General features: G+C 40.8%; 1 long non-coding RNA gene across 1 annotated transcript; it reads right to left on the reverse strand.

The window, feature by feature from the left end:
- Positions 1–2,694: 2,694 nt before the first annotated feature.
- On the reverse strand, positions 2,695–27,913 carry LOC113946422. Its single transcript, XR_003527423.1, has 4 exons — positions 27,694–27,913; positions 26,782–26,939; positions 21,563–21,631; positions 2,695–2,766 (listed from the first exon to the last, which is right to left on the reverse strand). It is a non-coding gene; the product is annotated as an uncharacterized LOC113946422 (long non-coding RNA).

Below are 27,913 nucleotides of genomic sequence, written 5' to 3' on the forward strand. Positions count from 1 at the left end.
CACAGTGTCTTGGTCAAGGGCTTTCTTATTTTGTTTTCAAGCCACTTACATTCACTACTATCCAACCACATACTGCATTATCCTTCCATAAAGGGGTAAAAAATGCTCCCAAACCCAACTATGACAAAAAGGCCCTGCCTAAATGCCACAAATGCTCCCAACTCCAACCTTCCCATCCTTTCTCATGTCAAATTCCTGCTTGCATCTCTCATAATTTTCTTGAAAACTCTCATAATTTTCTGAAAACACCTTGGCAATTATTTCTTTGTCAGCCATTGCTCTCCCCACCAGCTCTCACAGGCACCACCAATGAGCCACATTGGAAACTCAACATAATCATGGAAATGACAAGTCAGTCAGTGGCTGCACTTGGACCATTTTGGCCCTTAATGGTGGGCATTAGGTTCTCACAGATGCGGTAGAAACCACATCTTTGTCCTTAAAAAAATCAAAGTAAAACTTAGTGAAACACAATAAAGTATTCCTGTTATTTTAAAGAAAATGTGGAAGCTGTCATGAGAAATAGAACATTTCCACAATGGCGATAGTTTTTCAGAAACTTGTTTCCCTCCTTAAAGGCTAGTTTTCTGGTAATACCTTCCCAAATCAGAATCACACTGACCATTGTTACTTCTCATCTCCAGGGAAACAGTGCAATCCCTGAAACTAGCCATGCATGATGATGGTTTTCCTAAATGTGGGACTGAGTTACTCCTGATGAGCCTCGAAGGAGTCTCGTTCCTGCAGACCACTCATGCAGCTTGTGTTATCTGCAGTTTAGAAATACTCAAATAGAGGACCTCACAGGAATCAGGTGTATTTTTAAATCCACGTATCATTACAGACACACTCATTTCTGCATTCCCCTAAAGACATTTCTAACAGTCCCAATAGCCGGCACTCCAGCAGGCAGTTTAAGAAAGTGTGAGTCACTGAGTTCAGGGACTCACGCACTTCTCTAAACTTTCATTTAGATTTTTAAACACATTCGACTTAATCTAGCTCACACCCTTCCTTTTGCACTCCCTCACAGAAAATATGTGTTAGCTTTGCAACAGTGTAACAGTGAGGGCAACACACTTCTGCACGAGGCACTTGGTCCAACAAGCTGCTATTTTCCCGCAACCAGAGAGTGGGTCCCTCCCTCCATAGGCTTTCTCAAAGGAACAAGGGAATGGGAGATGTCTGCTTCTCCACACTCCCTATGTGCCAGCATGCTGTTCTTCTCCCAGTGCAAGGGCAGTATGTAGAGATGCTGTACACAGGGATGCTGTATATAGGGATGCTGTGTCCCCCTACCCTGGTGCTGGTGGAGTTTCTGCCTGGCCCCCTCAGTGCAGCTGGTGGTACAGCCATGCCTGTCTGTCCAGCAGCATGTGCCATATCAGGTGTCCACCTGACATAATTTATCCTTCTCCCAAGCATTAGGAAAAGCAGGAGACAGATAGTGACTTCTTGAGTGGTTGCACTCATCATCGCAGAATATTCCACAGGCAGCCCAACAAACACTTTGGATTAGGGATCAACAAGATACCAGAGAATACAAATCAGCAATAAGCAAGAAAGCTCAAATTTTGGTTGCATTTTTCTAAAAGGCAACAACCTGTAGAATTTTTTTTTTGTGCTACTAAACAGTGACAGCAGTAATAATTTCAAAAGAGGATTTCATTGTCATCTTTAGAACTTCTTTGGAAAATAATTCTAGGAGAGGGAAATCACATAAAAGTAGAAATGGAAGCATGTGCACATGGGTGGGGAGGGTGGAGGATGTGAGAGTGTGCGTGCGCAAGAGAGAGAGAGAGAGAGAGGAAACCAAAGGTAAAAACAAGCATTATAAAGCAAAGTTAGGAAACCAAGTGCTTCAGTAACCCCCCCTAAAAAAGGACTAAAGGTCAAATTTTTTTACCAGCTTGCCAGCATGAGAAATACACAAGTTAAGATATGGAGATAGTTTTACCATTTCATCACAGTAAAATAATGAGTAAGAAATCAAGGGTTAAAAAAATGAAGCAAGTGTCAGCTTGAACTAAGTTTTGGTCATGATCACCAAAATGTATCACTCACAACTGTGGGGTAATACAGCTAGGGAAAGAGGGTGCAATTATCATTTGATATTGGTAGGCTAATCTATCCAGGATATTTTTTTATCCTTGCAGTCCTTGGCTTCCAGTGCATGCTTCTCATTGTGGTTTTCCGGTAGCACATCTGTCTTCCTTGCAGTTTTGGGCCAAAATCAGGGGTAGATTACGCAAATACACTTTCCCTAAGGGTGCCAGATAGCCCTGGTCTGCACAAGGACAAGATCTGATGGACCACAGCTGGTGAATGGCTAGTGAAGGCCTGGTGATAAACTTCTGAAAACACCTTTGTTTAACCATTCTTGACCCTTCAGGAACCAAAAAATCTCTTCAACAGGGTTGCTGCCTTGTTTGCTATTTCGCCATGTGACTAAGCTTTTATTTCACTCCCCACCCACAATAGCTCACTTCTCTTATGCCTCCGCAACCTGTTCACTCCCAGCCCTCCTTTTTTTGATGTGGACATGTTTTTAAAGATCATATATGTGAGTCATTCATTCTTCTTGCAGGTCAAAGCAAAATGAATGACAGGAGTCATTTTCTATTAGCAAGTAGGCATAAGTACATTGCAAACCAGTTTCAAAACTTTTTGAACAGCGGTGTCACATACCATTTCCTCGGAGGTCATGAGCTAATGCATTTGCATTCTTCAGCATTGTGAGCATAATGTTTCTGGTTGCCATTGTATCTGTTGGAAATAATGGCTTCTGGTCACCAGTAGTAGATGCAAACAGACTATATCACAGTAACTTTACTAATACATAAACTATTGTATATCTAGATGCTCCTGCCTTATCCATAAGGAGTAATTGCTTAAGTGTTCCATTGGAAAAAAGTGCCACAGTCCTGGGAGTGTCAGGGATGTAACATTTACAAATAAATGAATAATTTCATTTCTGTATGGTTGTAATTTTTCTATTATTATTACAAAATATCATCTTGTTTAAATGCGTGTTACTACCATTGCTAAGGTCTATGTCACAGAGAAATTACGATTAGTCTGCTTTTATTTTAGACAGTGGAACTCTGCATTTGCACTGCTTCTTCATTAGCAAAACCTCAGTGTACGTAGTCCATGGGGAGCTCTTTCATTCATCTTTCCCACTCAAAACCCCTTTCCAGTCTAGTGATTTTCATACAACTTCATTGATGGCAGACTGCAAAATCTAAGTTACAGACATTGCCCTCTTCTTCATTTGTCAGGCAAGAGGTTTGCAATGATGTCTCCAGCCAACATTTTCCAGATTTGGTGGGACTACAGGAAGTATCAGTACATTGTTTTACAACTATTTTCAGTGCATCCAATGACAATTATATCTCAAATTTGGATGTTGTTTTCAGAGCTACCAGGAGTCCTCAATCGCAGCTTGAACCATCTTCATAATTAAAAATACAAGTGCTCCAAAATCAATAATCAAACCTGGAGGGATGATGGACTCCTCTGACTGCTCTGCCCACTTACTAAATAAGTCTCAGTGGCAGAGCCGTTTCTCAAAGCAAGGAGCCTCCAGCTTCAGACACCTGCTCTAATTCAGTACCAGGGCCAAAAAGACCAAGACAATTTTTCCAAGACCATTTCTATTTATTTGTTACAACATAAAAGTAAATGAAATACCAAAGAAGAGGTGTATATTCACTAGGGAGGATAGATGCCAAACCCGAAGAGTGGGTGTCTGTCTAACACTCACCTAACTGGGGATGGGATATCATGCCACAGGCACTGAAAAGCTGATTGAAGGATTCTTGGGAAGTCTCTAGTCCAGCTCCTCACTGAGAGTGAGTCTCACTAGCTTTTGCAGTCTTTGAAATCATATCCATTTTCACTGTCCTTCTGCCTACTGACATGCTGCCACCTGTACATTACCCCTCCATTCCTCACTGACTACTTACGTCATTGCTCATGCAAGTAACCATGACTTTAAACAAGCTTACAATTCCTAAGTGCAATAAACTTTGGTAGACAAACTCCTCGGTAGACAAACTCCTCAGAGAGCTACCATGGTTCTGCTCAACCTTTATATATCACAGAATCACAGAATATGCTGAGTTGGAAGGGACCCACAAGGATCATTGAGTCCAATCCTTAGCCCTGCACAGGACCTCAGCCACTCCTCATATGGCTTCCCCTCAAGGCCCTTCACCATCTTCACTGCCCTCCTCTGGACACTCTCTAATAATTTAATGTCTTTCTTATATCGTGGTGCCCAAAACTGCCACAATATTCAAGGTGAGGCTGCCTCAGTGCAGAGCAGAGCAGGACAATCACCTCCCTCGACTGGCTGGCGATGCTTTGCCTGATGCCCCTCAGGACAGGGTTGGCCCTCCTGGCTGCCAGGGCACTGCTGACTCATATTCAGCTTGCCATCAACCAGGACCCCCAGGTTCCTTTTTTCAGCACTGCTTTCCAGCATCTCATTCCCTAACCTGTACAAGCATCCAGGCTTGCCCCATCCCAGGTGCAGAATCCAGTATTTTCTTTTGGTAGGTGATTGCCCGGTCCTCTAATTTGTTGAGGTCTCTCTGTAGAGCCTCCCAGTTTTGTGTTATCTGCAAACTTGCTTCATATCCCTTCCAGTCCTTCATCCAATTTGCTTATGAAGATGCTGAAGAGCACAGGGCCCAAGATGGAGTCCTGTGGAATCCCACTAGTGACAGGTCACTGATCTGATGTTACTCCATTCACTATTACCCTTTGTGCTTGACCCGTGAGGCAATTGCTCACCCACTGCATGATGTGTTTGTGGTGTGCTGTATGACATTTCCCCTGCCCAGAAACCACCAACGCTGGACTGGGGCTCTCCTGTTGCTAGTCATAAGGTTGAGATTCATCTGTATTCTGGACTTTGTACCTTTAAGGTTCAGAGCTGGTTGAGTTTTTGTTATTTCGTTTTTTAATTTCTCTAGAATCACGAGTATAAAAAAACTTTTCTAAATATATGAGTGAATAAAAGTTACACTTTCAAGATGTTCTTAGATATACAGAGGGAAACCTTTAGGAAAAGCACTAGGTGCCCACTAATCTTTAAAGTGCACCTAAGGCTGTAACTGAGGTACCCTATCTGTGTCATGGAGGAGTACATGCACATATAATCTTAGTAATACATATATGAAGAAAGCCAAGCATGCATGTTATCGCAGATCAGATGTTAACACCACTTTTTAAAAATATTGATCAAGAAAAACAAAGTTGATAATTAACATGTCATTAATGTATCAAAATATTTTCTATTAAAGTAACACTAATAATTAACATTAAATGTTTCATAAATATAATTATTGTAAGCCTTAATCAACTTGATTTTAGCCTCTCTCCCCTTTTTTATTTTTATTCAAGCTCCTGATAGTCAAAGTTTTCTCTGCATGTGAAAGCTGATGCAAGATGGCACAGGCTACATTATGCCAGGATGTGTCTGACTGTATGATAGGAGCAGCAAACTAGCTCAATCACTGGCATTACTAGTTCAGTTCAGCTGAGGATCTGGCCCCTGCTGTGTTTATTATTAGACGGAATGGATGAGAATATATTCATTTTCTGCTGAACTCTTTGATGGCCTTGCTCTTTCTTCCTTTCTTTCCATTTCTCATACCCCATCCAAAATTTGTGCTGCAGAAATTCAATGTCCCTCTTGCTTTCTTTCACTTGAATCTCAATTGCAAAGCCAACCAGATTTCATCATGGCTTATATGCTCTTCCACTTGCTATCTGTAATCACAGTAATTGTGAAACTCAAAGCTAAGTCAAGAATTGTTGCCTTTTTATGGCTCCCTCTTTTATATATGTTGTGTTGGAGAGCGGTTGTTACCGCTTTTTTGTCATTATTTCTGGGCTTCACTCCATTAGCTAGTGAACAGGCCTTCTCTCATTGCCTTCCTTCAGTAAATACTGTAACATTCAACTTCCTTTCAGGCTTGTGCTTTTAAAGAAAATCTTTGTACAATTAAAGATATGAAATTGCTAAATACAAGGCTGCATTCATTGTTCTCCCTTTTTAAAGGTTTAATCACACTTAATGGCTCTCTTGAAAACTTGAATTTTCCATATTGATGGTTTTACCCCACTGAAAGAGTTTACTAATATACTTTTCAAGTGTTTTCTCCTTAAATGAGCTATTCAAGAAGTTTTGTTCAGAATAAGATTGACGAAGGATATATCCAGAAACAATTATGAAAAGTGTCCAGGGCTATCTGTTTATCCATTGGCAGAGTTCAAGCAGCAGCCAGAAATAGAAGAGAGGCTTTGAAGGAGACATCTTGAAATATCTCGTGTTCCTCCTTTTGGGCCAGTTTCAGAGCAACTGTTGCTCCGTATTGAACCCTTCCAAGATGCAGCCTCTGATTGCCACGGGTGAGGACTGGGCTGAGTACTTATCCCAAAGAGATGGTAGTTTGGTCCTGCATGTCTTGTCTTGTTCTAAACCCCGATCACCGCCACATTCTCTAAAAGCACCTCTCTGAAGAGCTGGTAACTGCAGTGCTGCATGCTGAGGGCTGGAGAGATGTAGTTATAAAAAAGGTAAGTGCACATCTTTACTCAGTCCTTGGTAATCAATTTTCTGTCTGTGACTGACCAGCTGAAAGTATGTAGCCACCCCTAGGAGACACAGATTGGCCACCTTTGCACTGTTTGGCTTTGAAGCTTTGCTGTGGCAGTTTATCACATCTAGGAATGAAGCCACAAGTCCTGTTTCTGTCTTGATAGTCAAAGCCATTCAGAGTATTGGACTTTGCTTCGTGAGATACCACATCTCCTTCCACCAACACGACCTCCCATGACATTTGATGGGAACAATTTGGACTGTGAACCAACAGGAGAATTTTGTGAGCTTATGCAATGAAATTCTCTCAGCTCTCTCACAGTTCGACTCCATTATTTGCTTTTATGCTTTCAGACAGTCAATGATCTCAATATATTCAGAAATAAATGTTCATTCCTTTGTGACATACCTGTTTTCCTCAAAAGGCTTCAAACAAACCTGGAGATTCCCAGTTGCACTCACTTACACATGAAACCTTACACAGAACAAGGGCAAATGTTGTGGGAAATCTTACAAACTACAGGAGAAGTAGGGAGGCAGAGAACAAAATAATCTCTGCTATTTTATTTATATGTCTAAATAATTGGCAGCCACTCAGCTACTTTAGTAATGGGGTCCATGTAAGTAGGTAGGTGCAGGTTTAGTGAGATGAAGATTATAAATTAAATGTAGTAGGAGTAATATTTCATCTGTCTGTCTCAGGGCTGATACCATAACGTAAATCCTGAGATACTTTAGATTAGATATATGTGATATGCCAATCTCCACTTAAATATTTTGGAGCTGCTCCCAATAAAGTTAATGGAAGTAGGATCAGCTCTTTATTGCTCCCATGCTATCAGTGAGTCTTCACTCCCATCAAGCAATTCATGTTTTGTATTACACTGATACAAAAGCCTCATTCTGCTCATCTCAAAGTCAGTGGGCTTTGTTTTATTAGTGGGAGCTCTGTTAGGGTATTAGTGCTTTAAATTGAAGCTCCCAGACTCGATTCACACGGCTCAGAGCCACTCAACCTCATTGCAAGCGCTCTGTCCTTACTATAGCGTGTATAAGAGCACTCAGCTCTGAAGTGCTTTTCGGCTTGGGAGACCAAGAGATACAGACAATTTTACGTCATCTTTCTGCTCCCCATACTGCAGTCTCAGGCTTGTCTGGAGCCCTTTCAGGCCCTGCTTGCACAAGGATTATCACCATCTTTGCAGCAGCCCCATGATGGGCTGGGTTGAAACCACCAGGGCATGCAGTACAGAGCAGCTGCACTTGCTGGGCAGCAGGAGATGCATCAAGGACAGCTCACCACCACCACCAGCACAGCCATTGTACACAGTCATTTAAAATGAAGTTGTTTCACTTCACTCTTTGGTCATTTGGATTTGCTCAGGTTAGGAATGGGATTGCCTAGCAGAAGGTCCCTTGGATGAAGACAGAGAACCCAAGGAGCTTACAAGACAGGGCAGAGACTTAAGGCAGGAGTTGTCTGTATGATCACCAGCTGCTAATGGCTCAGTTTATCTAGTAGCCCTCTTGCTGTGGATGGAGTTGAATTTTCAGTCCAGGTATGTGAATTATCACCTACCATGAGTGCAGAAACCTGCCAGTCATATGAACCTCAGTAGCAAATGCTACACATCCCTATATTGTTTCTGGGTTTATAACATAAATAGCTCAGGAGCAGAGACAGGATTGGGTGGTGTACCTAACGGGTTATTACAAAGCATGAGTTCTGCATTTATGGTGAACTATTCCTGAAAGAGTCTTATTCAAAATAATGGCAAACAGCAAATACAAACCAGCATTTAATTGTAAACTGTATGAATGGGAAAAAGAGAAACCCAGGCTTTAGAGGCTTCATTGTGTGCCCTGTTCTGCTACATTTACACATCACTTGGTATCTGAAGTGGTTCTGCCTGATCACTGGCACTGCCACAGAAGTCCCAGTACACCCCGAAGCACACACCCCACTTCCACTCAAGCCAATCATGCGCTTTGGGAGAGCAGTCATTTTAAGCACTATGCTGAATCCAGCTGCCAGATTTGCAATGGAGAGGTAAATCAGCGCTCAAGGTGAGTGGCAAAACTCTGGTCTATGACCTTTTCCCTCAGAAACAGCTAACTGGCACAACACTTTAGCAGGCTTCTTATGAATGCGCTAGCACTTTCCGATTCATCTTAGAGGAGGCATCGTCAAACGGTGCCTTGCCTCATGTTCTGGTTCTGGTTTTCTTGTAAGCCCTACACTGGAAAATACTCAGTCCTTTATCGCCTGAAACCCACTGGGAATGTCACATGAGGACGTCTTTAAAAGCCATGTGATGTTCTTTCAGTTTGTTTTCTTAAATACAGTGTCTCCAAAGTTACTGATTAATTTCATGCAGCACAAGGAGAACTATTGATTTCCCATGTCTGCTTCTGACCCTTTAAGATATAAAAATGCAAATACATTGCTAAAAGAGAATATTTATTTATTCCTTGTACCTGCTAACATGTGACTTCAACACAAAAAGCAGCTTTTGCTGGATTTGTTTTGATAAATGGCATGTTTGGTATTTCACTGAAACAATATGCTAATAATACCCATTTCTGAGCTATTCCTCATATCAAACTCCCCTTTTTCTACTATATGCTCCATGGCTCTCCCACACTGCCAGAGCACACACAGAGTGGTGGACCTGCAACTTTGCTGGCAATGTTTATTTTCAAAAGACAAATATTGTGCCAGTGTTAACTTCAATTAGGAGACTTATTTGACAATCTGACTACTCCATCTGATGCCTCAAGGGCAAATTTCAGCACTTTATGAAAGATGTTGGCCAAAGACTGATCTATATGAATAAAATATAGGAGAGAGAAGTTTTAATGAACATTCAAAAACAAAACTATCAAGAATTAATTGCAAATATTTACATGCAAATAAAGGGTTCGGTTTATATCTGTGAAGGTTAGTGCATTCAGAAAGGAAGCAGCCACTCCATCCTTTAGCTCACCCTGCTGTGCCTCCGTATTACAAGCATCTCCAGTGGAATATAATCAATACCATAGGAGGTGCAGCGTGTAGACTCCACGGGGCGTCGATTCTGCAGCCCCATGGCAAGGCACTCTGCCTGCTGGGTACCAGGCAGGGGGGCTTCACCTCTCCATGTCTCCATGGGTTCGCTCTGGGTTTTACCACTTTTATTCCCATTTAAACATCTGATAAGCTTATTTTGTATTGCACTTTGATTGCTTAATGGTGCTTTACTTGCAAAACACTTATAGAGTGTGTAAAAGGCTCCTGTGCTCTTTTGTGAAAAGCTGTTCCCATTGGGCAGAAACTCACCTGCACAAGGCCTCGCATAACTAAGGAGCACAAATGGAACTACACCCGACCTTCTCACAGCTCTTGTTCAGCTAAAGCTCCAGATGACTTCAGTGGGAGGTTTGTCTGAGTGTAGACTATGCTATCTGCATGTCCGTGCAGCTACAAGGTTGCTGGGAAAAAGGTAGTGTCAATCACAAGGAAATATTTTCAAATTTGCTTCTACAGCTCTACTCAGGCACTAACCACCTGGATCCTCGAGCACAGATCTCCCTACTCCACTGGAAATCAGGACTCTGGCATTTGACCCAACTGAGATGTCCTAGCTAGGGGAAAACCACGAAAGTGGAAGTCTTTTATAGTCCAATCTGCAGTCCTGCGTCTGGAAGGAAGGATGATGTGTTCAGCACAGACTTGGTCTCCACACAGAGGAAAACCTGCATGGGACAGTGGTCGTGAGTGTCTGCAGCTTCTCATCTCACATCCCTCTGAAAGGTGTGCTCAGGTCATGCACTGAGATTCTCTGATATCGCTGGCACCTGGGCAACTCCCCTTCGAAACCCATAGATGTGGATGACACAGGCAGGCCCACCAGACTGTTTACCACTGAGAGAATTGCCCCCAAGAGCAGGCAGATAAAACAGAGACAAAGGTGACATTGTAGCACTACCCTGAGTGAAAATGCATTTTTTTACCCTCTTTCTTGCAGTGTCTGATGTGGCACTGCTGAAAAGGTTTCTGTTCTGATGTGGCCACAAAAGCTTGAATACTTTTCTGAACGATTTTGATAGTAATTGAGAGATGGGAATCATTCTCACGAGAGTTCAGAACTGTGTAAATTATTCAAAAGAGACATAACCTTGCTACATAAGTCTAATTATCATCTCTAGTACTTTATAGGAAAGATACCACCCATTTTAGCTCTTTTAAGGTCAAGTAAATACTGTGGGCCTGACCCTTAGATGATGGGACCCTGCACATTGGTTCCCAGGCAGGTCCTATTTGTATTTGACTCTGTTCACCTGCCCTTATTTCACAGCCAAGCACACAAGCAGTTCTTTCTATAGATTTTAATTCAAAAGTCTCTCAAACTACAGTAGCTGGGAATGCTCTTTTGGAATTAATTTCGGGAAAAAAATATGCCTTTTATAAAATCGGGATTTCTTTTCTGGGAAAATTTTAATTTTGCCAGAAATTTCTGATCTTCTATTAGGAAAAAGCAGACTGATGGCTTCATGGCTGCTTGGCTGGAAGGCCCCTGTCGATTTTGTTGTCGTCTGCAGGGAGAGAGCAAAATTGACAATAGTCTTCCAGGCAGGCAGCTGGGGAGATGCAGCAGGTCTGGAAGAGGGAGGAGGGGAGGTTGAGTGCCCTGGCGCTTTGCCGGCCCTGCAGCCCAGCTGCCTCCCCAGCAGCCAGGCTAGGGGGAAGGCGAGGAGAAGGAGGAGGAGGAGGAGAGGCAGGCATGGGGTGGCCAGCCTGCAGCAGCCTGCCGACAAGGCTCCTGCCGCTCTCCCTTTTTGTCAGGCAGCTGGCAAGCCCCAAGAAACTCCAGTTTGCTTCCCCTAGAAGAGATTTTTGTTTTTTCTGGAGAGCATTTACTGGTGGGAGGGAGGGGGAGAAGTTTTAAAGCAAAATTAAAAATCTCCCAGTTTGAGGGGAGAATGGAGAGGGATAATTTCAAAATGACCGTTTTGTCATGAGAAGGTATTTCTGTGTTTGAGTCGGCTGTCTTACACCTGGCAATATACCAGTAAGGAAAAAAATTCTATTCTTTTTTTCCATAATCCATGTATTAGTAAGAAGCACAGTGCAGGAAATAAATGCACCTGTGTGGCCAGCAAAAGAACAACATTAGTCACACTTTGGATAAGTCACAGAACAAGGATAAATATCTCCTTTTGTGCCCAAAGTAGCTGGTGGTACCAGTGATCCCATGTCAAGCAGCAGCACTGCCTTTGCTGACAAAGTCATACCCGAAAGCCCCCACCAGTTCTGTGCCTTTGCCCACAGTTAAGCAATAACCAGAGAAACAAATTTTGATCAAATCTTGGAAAACCAAAAAGTAAGCATGAATGCATTGTCAAGTTCAGACTGATGCAATTTGAAATGGCTGGCTAATAAATTGTAAAATTCAAGGATTTTTATGGAACTGGTCATAGACCTTTAAGTGCAAGGCAGTGAGTGTGTCTTGCTATAACATAGACCATAAACTAGAAGCTGAGTTCATTGCAGGCTGTTTTGCGGGCTGTGAAGCACCTGCCATTGTGTATTTGTGTGTATTTCTCTACCTCTCTGAATGCATTCAAGTTATCTCCTGTTTATTCCACACTGACGAACAGCAGTAGAAACTGTAACTATAATGCCAGGAGGAAAGCAGATATTCACTTCCCGACTCTAAAAAGTATTTAACCTCAGTAATGTGGGGGGGGGATCCTTTAAGATCTCACACACAAACACACACAAAAGCACTCTTGCTGTTACAGGACTCATTATTCTTATGATCCTAAGCAGATTTTTGTAAAAAAGAAAGACCAAGAGTCATTAAATCTTTGAATAATAATGTTAATAATGTTCAGTAAATCAGATAGAGAAAATATTTCAACAAGCACCTTGAAATAAAATAATAAAAAAAAGAAGTTAAATTATAGTTCTCTACATTCCAATAATCCATCCCTGATTATCCTATAGATACTGTGCAGTGCATGTCATCAGTATTGTTGAAACACCAAAAGGTAATGGTATCGGCACAGAGCAACATCAGTAGAGCAGAAGAGCAAATATGACTTTACTTGTATGCTCTCTATTATTATTTTATAGTGTAGGCTTTTTAGATAATTTATCAATACTAACAAAGAAGAATGATTTGGAGGCTACATATTTTTTTTTTGTTTCTTAGGAGTTATTTTATTTGATAATGACATTAAATATTAGAAACTATAACAGCTGGTGTGTTTATCCTTACTTGAGTGTATTAACCTCTTTAGCCCTTTTTTCCAGAAGAAGGATTCAGTATTACAGATTTGACTGTCAGCTGCAGTGCCTGGCGGCCCGTTGGATTGGCACTCTGACAGAATCGAAAGTCCAGTGCTGCAAGTAAACATGGATGACATTGCAGATAGATAGAACTGGCTGACTTGAGGCACCTGCAGCTGTTTGCATCAGAATAAAAGCAAAGGTTGTGGTCACTGGAGTGGAAAAACACTGAATTTACCTCTAGTTATTTTGCCTGGGAATTCCCCCCCCCCCTTTTTTTTTTTTTCCTGGTTGTACATTTTGGAACCTTTCCACTAAAAGCATATTAGGCTGAAATACCTAAGTGAAAAAATCCACCAGACAGTTTTATAACCTATTCCCCTCCCCTCGCTTTTTTTTTTCCTCTCAAATTCATTGAACAGTAGCCGACCAGCTTCTGCTCGATAAAACTAGCTCTCTACCAGTGCAAATATTGGATTGCAGGGAAGGATGTGAACACTGAATAGCCAGAAACAATTCTCAGCAGCTGATTTTTCAAATGTTGAATAGTCAGAACATTTCTCAGCAGCTAATTTTTTATTTTTTTTTTTTAAACACAGAATGTACAAGGACTGCCACAAGTGACAGAACAACAGCAACCCAAGCCATTTTGATCTGTAAAAAAACTCTTGATCTCTTAAGCGTTCCTGCTCCCCAGGACAGGTCCTGAAAGTCTTTGGAAACATGGAAGACAGCACAGGAACTTAGTAGCAGCTCTCGCTGCTATGCTGTGTTAGATCAGCACAGCAAACTCAGAGCCGGAATATTCATTTCTGGAGCACGGAGGATCTCGGCGTGCTTTACAAACAGCATTTAATTGCCATAATCCCCAGTAAAAGTATTATATCTAGTTCACCAGTAGATAAACTGACGCACAGGGAGCTTAGGGGACTTGCCCAAGGTCACACTCAGAGCCAGTGGAGAGCCGGTGACAAAGACGTGACTCCGGGCAGACGGGAGTGATGCCATGCCTGCCTGGCCCGGCCCCGGCGGTGCAGCCTCTCTCTCTGGAGCGAAGATCAGCAGCTGGACTGATAAACGAGTGGGAGAGGGGAGGGTAGGTAGGTATGACAGAAATTAGGTGTTTGATGGCTGGGCTTTTCCCCTATGCCACCTGCATCCCTTTATAACATCAGATCATTTACATTTTTAAAGAAAGTGTATTCTTTTTCATCATGGGCCACTGGTGAGCCTAACGCTATCTTTTGTGTGGCACCCCTGCTAACAGAGGTGGCGGAGTATCAATCACAGCTTTCCCTGGGGTCATACCTTACTATGCTGGCTCTTGATCAGAAAGAAGCAGATGGTTATTTACAAACAAAATAATCAAGACCTCAAGAAGGTTGTGGGTTTTTTTTTCCCCAAACCCTCCTACAGTTGAGGCCAAAATAAGGTAAAGTTGCTTGTGTCCCCTCCTGCCAGCTTTCAAGGACACTGGCTGTCCTAGCAGCACCTTTAAATGCATTATCGGTTAAATTTGCCAAAGAAATGTGCGGCACCTGACAGAGTAGAGTTGCCTTAGATTATTCAGTGGCTTCATGAAGATCTGGCACTTAAACCGCAATGTGAATCACTGCTAGATTATTGTGCAGGAATACTGTTATCTGCCATACACTACATGTTTGCAATCAGTTCTTTATAAGCAACGTACAGGCTGCCTTTGAATCTTTTTCAGTAGTCATGGTCACCCTCCTTCTTTATTTAGTGTTAAGTGTTATTCATTTAGCAGTAAAAAATGAACAAAAGGGAAGAAAGCAGGTGCTCTAAGTTTACTCTACAGCCAGCTGTCAGGAAGACACACTTTACTTATTTATTTTTTTTTTTGTGCACATAAAGGAGATTTATTGAAAGTGTTGGGGGAAAAATATGAAGCATACGTTCAATCAGTCTTTTCTGTAATCGATAAGCTTACTGAAGCAGAAAAAAACTATAATGAGTTGTAACAGAATTTGAATTCCCATTTACTTCCTTTTATATGTATTCAGGCAGAAAATCTTCATGGAAAGCGAAAGGTGAGAAGCAAGGTCTGGCTATGACTCTTGGGTTGGGTTTGTTTTGAATTTACCAGGTAGTATTTGCCCAACTGCTTGCTGAGTGACAGGGGCAGGCATGAGCCTCTACACAGGCAGGATAAGTTACAGTCACCAAGGTACAATTTCCCTTCATTTCAGGTGGAGAAACCCCCTGGTGAACCACTGCTGATCTTCTTTTCAGAAGATGCTCAGCCACACTTGTGCACCCACCTAGGCTGACTGCAAATTTTTTGCCCCTCTAAGTATTCAGCATTTCCAGCCAAGGGTCTAAGTGTCTCCAACTCAAATGTAAAGGAAAGCAAAGCCCGGCATATGCACTAACAATGTAATTCCAAAGGAGTCTGGAGCAGATTTGACCATAAAGCCCAAGAACTTTCAAAATCTCCCCTCCTTCCAAACACATGTTTAAAGTTTTTTAAAAACATTGCCAAAGCGTGTAAAAATGGGAGGCAGAAGGTGCTGGGCCACCTCGATGCCAGTGACTCCATTTTGCAGAGTGGTGAAGCCCACAGCTTTGTCAGGTTTCTGCTGGTTTCTGTTTACATGGAAGCATCAGGAGCTTCATGACAATGGTTGTGTGGCCTGTAGGTTCCTGTGCTGTAGGTGGGAATGGAACCTGAAGGCATTGCCTGACCCATGATCCTGAGACCTACATCTCAAAATTTTGTTGCAGGATGAACATCACAATTTTTTGTAACAAAATCTTGTCCTCACATCAAGGAATATTTTCCAGGATCTGTGGACATAAGGCACACACTAGTTAAAGTTGTTTTGGTCCAAAATAATTTGCTTCAGGACTCACATAAAATGATATAATTTTCTCCGTTTGCTCTCAGTTTATCCTACCCATATTTCTTTATGTGCTCTTCCTTACTTATGTGCTTGAATGTTCCTGTAGCTTCCTAGAATACTCATTTTTACTCAGTGTTCATATTTTTGTTTGGTTTTTTTTTTCCAAATGTTCATCAAAAGGTTATGAGTTTTTATTTTAAAATGTCATAGTACTTCATGGGCTTGTAGCTCATATGTTTCCTAGTCAGCTTGACATTCTGCTAGCTCCTTGGCTCCCTGATTCTCCAGTCCCACTGAGAAACTGCAGAACACATTTTATATATAAGAATATGTTATATATGTATGATCTAGAATGGATGCTCTGATCTCAGCTTACAGTGCATCTTGGGAAACATAGGCAGAAACCTGGTCCACATAAAAAAATAAGAAATTAAGGTATCTGAAATACAATTTCTAGCAACCAACATGGTGGCTTTTAAAATACGGGCTCCTGATAATTATTGGACTAAAACTAAAAACCTTTCTCTTGTATTTTTGCATATATTTAAAGAGAAAATGTGAAAAATTCCACAGTAGATAATTTTCATGAAGCATAAAAAAAAATTGGTCATCCAAAACAATGTATATGGAAACTTTGTAACCAGTTGTAGACATTGTTCAATCCTTTCTATTATTTGAATACTTCTGAAGTGTACTATCTCCATCAGCCCCTCAGCCCTTGGTAATGGGGACTTAGAATTAAATCTAGGTGGTCAAGTCAAAGTCAGACTGAAGAAAACTTTCTCCAAATCGCTCTAATCTTTCCCTGTTTCTCTTCTTGGTCCTTTTTTTCTTTCCTTTCTACTTATTCTTCTACTACTTTTTATCTTCTTTTTCTTTTTTTTCTTTTTTTTAATCCAGACAATCATAGGATTGAGACGGGGAAAATACAGCACCTTGCCAAAATCACATAAATTTTAATGGCTTTCCTGTTCACTTAACCCCACATCAACAGTGTGACCTTGCTAGTCTGAACCATGAACCATCAGGGTGTGGAGGCCAAGAGCAGGGTGGATCTGGCCTTGCTCCAGTGTCTGTTGCAGAAAGGAAATTGTGGGGCATTTTGTGGAATACTTTTGAAAACACACTGTGTCTTTTTCAAGACACTTGTGCCCTAATCACATGGAAGCTTGCAATGGTAACCAGTTAGCACTCATCCCTAACAAGACTAACACGCAATTAACACTTGGGCAGTGAATGCTCCCCAAACTCTATCTAATCATTTTTGTTTCTTCAGCATACCCCAAATTCTTAGAAGTCTTTAGTTTCCAGGATATTTACACACCCAAAAGTCCTTAAGGCCGTTGTTCTCCAAGAAAGGCAATTCTAATTGTTGTCAGCAGGAAGGAAAATTAGGAATGGAGGAGAGGCTTAAGGAACGATTTTTTTAAAGGTGTTCTAGCATCACAAGATGTACAGACACATATCATTAGTCCAGAAAGGACAAAAGCAATGATCTTCTCTGACCTCTTGTACAACGCAGGCCACTTAACTTCGCCAGATCAGTGCATTTTAAGTAGAGCAAATCTTTAAGAAAAACATTCCATCTTAATTTTAAAATTTCCACTGGTGTAGAAAGTGCCACAACCCTTGGCAATTTGTTCCCAAGGTTAATTGCACTCCCTGAGAAAAATGTGCACCTGATTTTCAATCTGAATTTGTCCCTATAAAACTTCCAGCCTTCAGAGCCTGCTGTTTAACAGACTGAAGAGGCTTCATTTTAAAAGTTACATTCCCCATGGAGGTAATTAGTGTGGGATTATCTCACTAGACTTTAATCACGCAAAAATGAAGCATCTTGTCTCACCCAGTGTTTGGGGATTCTTCTGTAACCAATTGAGAGTAACAGGCACTACCCGAAGGAATTTCATTGCAGATATCTCTGTACAGTATTAGTTGCACACTAGAGATATCTGATTTCTGTGCTGATTGAATAAGGGGTACAAAGCAGTGAGTTTAAACCCTAGTCCTGTCTTTCACATGTGGAAATTTGGGCAAAACAAATCTCATAATTTTGGGATCAGATCACCTCATTAGTCCTCTGTTTTCTGGAGGAAACATTGAATTCGTTGAGCTCTTAATGATAAATCATATCTTCCAGTTCCTTGCAAGCTCTTGGTAGTCTTCTCTCAACTCCTCAGCTTATCAACATTTCCCTTGAGCTGGGATTCAGAACGGGACCCCACCCTCTCAAAAGGGTGATGGTGGTGCCAATATTAGTAGTAATATAAACCCATCCTGCTCAGACCTTATCTTCCCTGCTGCACATTCAATTATGAGCCCTTTTAGGTACCACACTGCACTGGAAGTTGTGATTATCCACCTGTAATGAGTTCTAAGTCTTTTTAAAAGTCACGTCTACTACAGGAAAGGTCCTGTAAAGCCACCTTTTGCTGTTTCTAGACAGAAAACATCAGATTTTGTCTAAAACTTCTGGCTCGTTCCTTACCAGCAACACATTCATTTTACTACTGTCTACCCTTCTAGTGTTTGTGTGGTCTGTAGGTATAATCTATACAATCTACAGTGACTGCTTTTTTCTTTTTTTTTTCTTTTCAAAACATGGTTAGAAATGTTAAACAGCTTTGGATCCAGAACCATTCTCTGCAGGATTCCTGTGGTGACATACATGCTCAGTGAATTTTCCCCATTTACAATTACATATTGAGATGTACCAATTAGCTACTTTTTAATCCATTTGATGTTTGCTACAATGATTTTTTAGCATTCGCTTTTATTAACCAAAATGTCAGGTGGTACCCAGTCAAATGCCTTACAGATATCTAAGTACATTACATCAGTGCCATTACCTTTCTCAACCAAGCTTGTAATCTCATAAAAATGATATCAAGCCAGTTTGACAAGATCTATTTTCCATAAACCCATGTTGAAAGGCATTAATTATATTACCTTCCTTTAATTCCTTATTAATCAAGTCTCATATCAGCTGTTCCAGTATTTTGCCTGGGATCAATGTCAGGTTGACAGGCCTATAATTACTCAAGTCATCCCGTTTAACCTTTATAAATGTTGGCTCTATATAAGCTTTCTTCTAGCCTTCTGGATCCTCCCCAGGGCACCAAGATTTGTTGAAAATCATCATTAATGGTTCAGAGAGCTCCTTTGCTAGATCTTTCAAAATCCTCTGTTAGCTTCTGCAGCCTCTGTCATGACCATACATCGTTATTGTTGCAAAAAGGTCTGGAAGGTCTATGAGACACTTATTGCATCTTCCAGTACCCAAATACCTATGCAAGCCTGGCTGGAAGCAAGCTGCTTAAAGAAAGGAAAACAGAAATATAAACCCATTTTTTCCCACTCTCTGCCCCTGGGCACTTTAAATATCATTTATTAGCATGAAAGCATAGAAATTCACACAAATACTTGTCACATAGCTCTGCCTTGAATGAAACCATCATATGATTCCACCTCAATCTTACAAAAAATGGCAGTCACTTCCAAGGAGTGTCACAAATTGTTCCTGAGAAGCTTGCCTAGTAATGCACCACAAGCCTGGTCTCACAGTCTCTGCACCATCCCAACCCCTGGTGTGCTGGACCTTTTGCCCTTTGAAGGCACGGAGTTTTCCCTCTATGCATCCTGGCACAGCTGAGCTCTATTTGGGCTATGGATGTAGCCCAGCAATCTGACTAATTCAATTAGTTTGTAAATACACAGTTTTGATGATTTCTACATGAAAGAGGCTGGCACGCACACACATACACACACACACAGACACGCACACATATATGTGCATGGCTGTGTGTGTGTACATATATATATATATGTGTATTTATTTATATATACATAAGCATGTGTGTGTGTATACGCACACATATATATATACATGCATATGTATATATAAATAAATTGAAAATCCTGACTGAGAGAACAGCAAATATCAGGAAACAAAAAAAATTCACACGGGCCAATGCTTTTAAGCATGGAAATATTTCAAATACTCAGTCGTAGGATATGTTTCCAAAATGCTGACACATACAAATTGGACACTACGACATTATCAGTAGTGACTATTGCATTATTCTGGTAAGAGAATTGGTGCTTTTGTGTGATTCATATAAAAATACTTAGCAGAAGTGCATACTGTTATAATTTCTTAACATTGTTGTGTAAGTCCGTTTTTTCTACTAAGAATTTGTTCTGTGGCTATCCAGGCAGACCATCTTCTGACAGACTGAAGAGCAGGTATTTCTATGTTCCCATTCACTATGAACTCACAGACTGCATGGTAGGCAGAAGGGGTGTTTTTAATTCTAAGTGTGCATGCCTAATTTAACTTTGCCGGTAATTTAGCTAAGTTGTGTACTGAGATTTTTTGTGAACAAGTAATAAAATGCATGGACAATTTTCCACATAAACATTTTCTGAGTTACTTGCATACTATTTGAATTCTCTACATGTTCATTCTAACAGATGAAGCCCCCAAAGTTTTTGTTTCTGTTAGTTTTGGTATTTTCTTCAGGGATCCTTGAGATTAGTTAATGAATTAATTATTTTCTAAATTGCCCTGTACCAATACAGCTTGTAGTCAGGAAGCATGAAGGGAGGGTTCTTTGAAAAGCAGGCTGAAATAAGCAGAGCTAGTTAATGTGTGAGTGTATATACACAAACACATACATACACAAACACATACATACACAAATGTAGAGATATGTAGATCTATAAATATATATGCATGCATGTGTGTGCACGTGTAGAATGTCAGTTGCAGTTATTATTTTTGGATAAAGAAAATCACCCCAAATTTAGAAGGGTAAAACTAACAGAAAAATTAATAAATCTTTAAACTAATGAAAATTTTAAAATTAAATCTTATCAGGTGGAACATATTTTGAATTGTAAAGGTGTGTTAAGTGAAAGAGAATGACTCTAAAGGTATTGTATTGGTAAAGAAAAAAACAAGGAAACAACAAAACAAAAAAAAAGAGGTCTCTCTTAACTAGTGTCACAGACCTGGTCACCTCTCTGAAAAAGATGCAGCAGAAAGAATCATTGCCAAGAAAGGAAACAAAAGTTATTTGATGCATGGGCCTTCTTCTTTCTGCACTGCAGCTTAGTTCACATGAAGAGCAGAAGTGAGTGAATTGATGAATATTCTACATGGGATAAATCTGAGACTCTTAAATAAAGTAATGCAGTAAAATTAAAACCAGAAGCACAAATCTTTTGTATATCATATAAAGAACTTGTGAAACAGTCATTGTTGGAGAATATTATTGACAAAAATAACCAAGGAGATGACTAAAAAGGCAGCAATGGGAATAATGATGACATGAGCTGAATTACCATCAGCAGTTACAAATATTATAAATGAGGGATTTTTTTTTACTTGGTATCCATATTTGGTGACTTACCTTTTTTCCAGTGCTGTTGTACCATCATTGGAGGCAAAATACCTAACTATGGGCTTGTCAAAATTATTTTCTGTGACATAAATTCCCACTGTTTATCCAGTGCCACACCTCTAAAAGTACACAGTTAGTTCACATATACCTGTTAGCCACACCAAAGTCATGCAGTGATACTTCTGTTATTGAAAGAGCATTGCTAACATGGTTGGGGCAATCAGCTCTGGGCAGCAGCTCTACCTGGGCAGCATTTGGTACCCCGAGCTAAACCAGACAATGCTTCAGTGTTGGCACTTTCTTATTTACAAACTGCATCAGTCACAAATAACAGTTGCCTTTTTGAAAGCTTTGTTTTGGCAATTCACACATGTGGAACAAGGGTCTCAAATCATAAATGTCATACCTTTGTCACCAGGATTTGAAGAAATCTGCAGGGTTCCTGTTTGGATGCAAATCCCAGTCATTGCACCTCCTGTGATTCACATCAAAAAAACTTGAAAAAGGTTTTGATTTCGCCAGCTGCTGTGAAGGCAAAACTTCCTTTCAACTCTCACCATCCTATTCAGGGAAGACTTTGCTTCTTCTGAACAAGGTCTTGTCTCTCACCCTCTTGCACCCTCATCTTTGAAATCTAACAGGTAAATTGAAAGTTAGTGGGAAGTGTTTATTCCAAGGCGAACAGGCTCCTGCATTGCTTTGCAGTAGCTGTTAGTACTCTGTGACACACCAACAAAGTTTATCTTTTCCCACAAATGCCTCAAAATAATGAGATGTGTCAAATTAAACTGCATTTGCCTTTTGTCAAGCATAATCTTTTTTTAATTTCTTTTTTTTTAATTCTGTGTTTAATGTGTATTAGAGCTCGTGGGAAGACCCATGTTGGCAGCCCAGGCAAGTGAAGTTTTCTTCAGCTCCACAAATCCACTATACACAGACTGCTGCCAAAAAGAGTTCATCCGTGTGGTCCCATACCTGCCCTTAAAATGGTGGGGAGAGTAGGAACTGATGGATCACCACTGCAGACCAAATCAAGTAAGTCCATCCTAGCAGTGGAATTAACAGCAGAGGTCTAGGACTGAGTTCAAGGAGTAAACTCCCACAAGGAGCTGTGCAGGGCATCCTCCCACAGTATCTGGGCACTATCATCTGGCAGGACACCACACAAGTCCCCCTGGGTGCATGTAGAAGGAGCTGGGTGAACTACGGTAGCCTTGATGGGAATTTCAAAGAAACCAGTCCTGGGGATGCTTAGTAAGACATATGGGTCTCCACAAAACACCACCTGACCACAAAATTCCCATCTCTCTGAAGGTTGTATGCCCCTCCTCCCCAAGAAAAAAATGTTAAAGAAAACTTGTTTCCTCCTCTGCTATTTTCCTTCTGTCCTTCAGGCTGGCGCTGCTCAGCCTCCACATTCAAGCAGTATATGCGTTTCCTCTAGAGCACATTTAAGGAGTACAGACATGATCATTTAAGTGCACACTTTACTTAGCTATCCTTAAGAACACAAAATAGACACAGAAAAAAAAGACGGTGTCTGTATGCTCATTAAAACGCTTTCAGCCCAGGGCAAGGATTTGATCAAAAGGATTCCTGCCAATGGAAGGGCATGCTGGAGCCATTGTAAGAAGTTATGTGCAAGCGTCTGCCTTCCTTTCCTTTTCTTTCTTGTGCCCTGTCCCTTCCACTGCCACCTCCAATCTCTTTTCTTCCAGCTGGGGGAACAGAAGAGATTTTACTTCCTTGATGACAATTGTGTCCTTTGAGCAGCCAAAGCAAAAGGCACTTTGAGTTCAAATGAGACTGTGACTTAAACCAATATTAGCCAAGACCAACACATGTTTATTGTAATATAAGTAACCTTCATTCTGATCAGCAGGTTTTCCTCACCCCACTGCAGTTTTACTCATTGCTGCTTTCATTCTTCCAAAATGAATAAATGAAATAGCTGCACATTTTTATTCACAGCAGTGGGTTTCAGAACTTCAAATCAGAGAGGCGTTTTGATTTTAGAAATAAACTCCAGAGGAAACAGTTTCAGCCAGAACTTTCATATATTTTTTTTACCAGTTTAAGGTAACATCAAAACTCACCTTTCCAAAAAAATGAAACCTCACAGCATTCTTTTAATCCAAATTAAATAAAGTGTCATCCCTATGTCCTCTTCCTTCATATTTAGAGGGAAAGAAAACTATCCTGCCCATACTTTAATGGTTTTGTCTGCAAATCCTAAATGCTCTGCTGCTGCAAATTTCAAATGATCTTATACAGCCAAAGTCTCTTTGGTGTCAGCAGCTGCCCAGGTAGCAACACAACCACGAGAACGCTGCTGATCAGAACAATGAATGCCAGATCTACAGATGTCATATCAAGGTAGAAATCTTGATGAGCATTGTAGTGACATTACAAAGTGGATTACACATGCTGTATCTGGGTCAGAGAAGGAGTGATTTCAGTAAGGTCAACAAAGTACTTCTGACCAAACTTATTTTTCAACATTTTGAGAGATACGCTTTTGTTTGTTACTTCATGTTGCATCTAATAACAATACTCTCTCTGTTCTCCTGTATCAGTCTGGAAGCAAAGTTAAAAGGAAGGCAAAATACTCCCATGCCTGGGGTTATGCAATTTCAGAGATGGGTTCCAACTCCCTGCTCTACTTTCCTTCATGACTGGGAGCCCAGCCACTGCTGCCCAGAGAAGCTTTTGAGCTACATGCTCAAAGTGTCTGTCCCTCACTCGCTCTCTGCCTTCATTCTCCACCCAGTGAGAGGATTCTTCCTTTCCAGGTGTGTTGGTGTTTGTCAAAGGAACAAATATAGCAAGATTATACAGTCCCTACGTACTCTAGCCCAGGGATAAAACAAGTACCAAAACACTTATTTTTGGATGTGTGGGTCCCTACATGGCAAAACTGTCACTGTACAGCACAAAATGTACCTCACCTTCAACCATCTTTCCCAGAAATGGAAAACAGGACAAAGGCTAAGGAACTGTACCTACATGGGAGGAAGGAGATGAAGTTGCCCTATCCAGGGAATGTGACATTTCAAAGATGTTGGCTTACAGTACTGTGGGTGGAAGGAAGGGATACTTGTGAGATTTTTTTTGGCTGTACCAACATATTCTCTTGTCTTAATTTTGAAATTGAAATTTTTTTATTTTTTTTTTTTACAAAATCTAGTGCAAAATAAATGCAGTTCTTGACATCTGATATCTTGTGTTTCCAGATTCAATAGGCTCCCTGGGATGCTGACAGCTGCAAACAAAATTGGAAAGGCTGACCATCCCCTCCAGCTGTGCTGGGGCTCCCAGTGCCAGCAGCTCTGGAGCACCCACTATGCATGCTGAATCTCCTGGCTCCTCGACTCTCCTGCGGAGAAGAGCCTGGATCTTGTGCCTTGCCACTGGAATGGCTTGGGTAGGATGAGCTGTGCACAGTAAAGACATTGCAATGAGGCTGTCAGAGAGCAATACCCTTGTGTTGGAAAGAGAGGCTCTACAGGGCAATGCTTGAGCCCCCTTAGTTCTTACCCAAACCACAAACTAGGAGCACATCAGATAATCCGGTAGCTCTCCTTCTGCCATTAAGGGCTTTGAAACTTATTTCAACTTTCAAATCTTGGGAGAAGATTTAATGCTTAAGTGTTACTCAGCATGAACTCAAATATGTTTACTTTCATATAGGTCCTTTGCACTGCAATAGCCTTCCTAAATCTGTAGAGGCAGATCTTAAACTGAAACGTTGATGTCAGTTCTGAACATCTCAAACCTAAAAGGACATATATGTATATTTATATATATATATATATACAGTGAAAAAAGGTTTTTCAGTTATCCAACCTAACTATAAACATAATCCAATTGTTTTGTGTCTATTTTTAAAGAAAAAAAAAAAGAGGGCTATTTCTACTCAGTTGAAGAAGTGGAAATCCTAATATCACAAATCTTCACATTTCTGTAAGAGTCAAAAATAGATCTGTAACTGAAAGCTGTAATTATCAAGACTAACCTTTCCTGACTGAGAAATGTAGAATTAAAAAAAAAAAAAAAAAAAAAAAAGTTAAGAGGAATTATTCAAAAGCTTAAATAATTCAAAGCAAGCAAAACTGCTTCTTTTTCTAGTTTTTATCTTGCATATAAAAAAACCCTATGAAATACTGTGGTGGTAGTAAGAAGCCTCTGCTGTATTTATTTCTCCATGATGACAGTATACTTTATTGCAGAGCAGTGGTACATGTGTCAGATACATCTAATTCAACAAGGGTATGATCCAACACTCAAGGAGCACAACTAAGATTACCCCATTGACTTCTATAAGCATTCCTCCAAGTTGCTCTTGGGGCTGTATTACTTTCCTTAATGGATAATTTTGAGCTCACATCTGTGTTCTGAAACATTACTTTTTGTACATAAAGAACAAGTTTATTTTCTTTTATTATGGTTTATGGTTCATATTCTATCAATATGCCACAATCCAAGGCTTAAGTTTGATGTTAAATAATCAACATATTTAGGGAGGGAAACTAAAGCCACTCCATTATGTTTTAATCAATCTTTACCACATATATAAATAATAGACACAATTTGTTTCCATTAGGAAGATAAGCTTTCTTCAAAGCAGTTCACTGTTTAAGGCTTTAAATTTTGCCAGCCCTTGCACAAGGTTGCAACAAACCTTGACTTATTTACAGAGAGATGTCAAGTGCAGATAAAACCACTTAATGATCCACCAGTTCTTGCTAAACACATTTTCCTTCCATGCCCTTTCTGAAAGCAGGTAGGATAGCACTCTTCTTTAGCATATTCTTAAATTACTTGAAATAAAGATTTTACAGAACAGTTGAACCAATGGGGCTGGTGGCCTCAAAGTACTTAGGGTTAAAAATAACAACAAAAAAAGTCCTTAGGCATTTATTTGAAAATAATTATATAGTGACAGTAGAAAAAGCAAAACCCAAAATTTTGGTTTGGTTTGGTTTGGCGTCTCATTCAAGACCAGGTATTTTCTGTGACAGAAACTGTCAACTTTCAATTTTTGAACTTCTGTCAGATTTGCAGCAACAACAACAGCAAATAACTGCCCCAAATGCCCCAAGCATTGAGGAGAATATATTCCTATCAACAGAAACATTTGACCTCTGCTTGTCTGAGTGCATTCCAGCTTCTCTATGTTTGTTCATAAGGACTCTGCCTGAGTGGACATCAGCTTGCGGTAAGGGCTGACTTAGTAAAACCAATATGTTGCCATAGGGACCCTGATGTATTTATCAGAATTTCCTCTTCCCTTGTGTTCAGCTGTTCCTTGCATGGGATAAGACTGGCTTTAAAAAAAAATCAACAACAACAAAACCAAACCAAACCAACCAACTAACCAAAACCAACAAAAAAACCAACCAAACAAAAAACCCAAAACAAACAAACAAACACGCACAAACCAAACTAAACCAAAAAAAAACATAAAAAACCAAAAACTCTAAACAAACAAACAAAAAGCACCAAAAGCCAAACAAGAAAGAAACAAACAAAACACAAACCCCCCCCCCCTCCAGTGTTCATTTCTTCTTATCATTGCATTTGATGCCGTTCTCAGGCAACCTGGCAGTATTTCTTTGTGCTCACCTTAGAAACGTGCACCTACAGGTTGTCTTTTGGGCCATGTTGCAAGCCCTTGGAAGTCAATGGAAAGTGTCTGTGTGACTCTGTTGAGGACAGTACTGCTGCACAGTAAGCAAGAGAGGAGTCTCCTTCCACCTCACTCATTTCTTTGTCTCCTCTCCCTGTACGATTAGATGTGGTAACCTCCTACACAGACATCTGGGAGGTAAAATGTCAACATTGACATTGACTGCTCCTGCTCTAAGGAGGAACTCGAAGTTAAGAAGTGAGGGAGAGTTTTAACATGGCATAATTTCAGGACTCCCAGATTGAATAAGGTGTGTATTACCCACGTGTGACTGGTGGTGGTGCAGCAGGTGAGGAATGGTTCTGAACCCGAAGGATTTTGAACTTCTTTATTAACACTGCAAGGAAGGTAGTGAGCACTTGGAGCACTAGTCATCACCCATCTTACTCTAGATTCCTCCCTCCAGTTACTGCCTCGGTCATTTCCCTGGGAAAATGCACCTCTCTCCCCGTGTGAAGCGAAGCTGACCAGGACGAGCCCTTTTCCCCCTCCAAGCTGCAAGCAGTGAAAGGAAAGCTATCAGCAGGGTCTGTTTACAGACACGGTTTGAGAAAATCCCCCTCTCCCCCTCCCACAAGCTCAGCACACACAAGTGCCACATGGAAACAACAAACACAACGTTAGTCATTTCCTCTGTGCTGCCAGCTGCTGAGGGTTTGCATAAGAAGAACCCTTGGACTTCAGCTTATTTCTTAAAACACCTCTCGTCCCAAATCTTTCAGCAAACAGATGCTGGACCACTGCCAGCAAGGCCAGTCGAGTGCTATTTCCTGGCGTGCCCTGCTGCCTTCCCCACCATCATCACCCCCACACTCTCCCACTGCTCACCCCACAACTACACGACACACCTCCTGTCTGATAGGGACTGTCTTTTTGAAGCCTTCTGCCTACATTGCAGTCATGCAGATCCAGAGCAGATGCTCAAGCTTAGCTACTTCTTTTGCAATTAATACTTAGGTGATGGTGGGATCTAAAAGTTTCAGTTACGGATCAGGGCCCATGTGACACTGAAGAGCTGAGTGACAAAGGAGACAGCCTTTGCCCCCAGAAAACAGTCAGTAAACAATC

This window comes from Corapipo altera, unplaced genomic scaffold (genome assembly GCF_003945725.1).
Source record: "Corapipo altera isolate COAL_440 unplaced genomic scaffold, ASM394572v1 48b, whole genome shotgun sequence".
NCBI classification, from domain to species: domain Eukaryota; kingdom Metazoa; phylum Chordata; class Aves; order Passeriformes; family Pipridae; genus Corapipo; species Corapipo altera.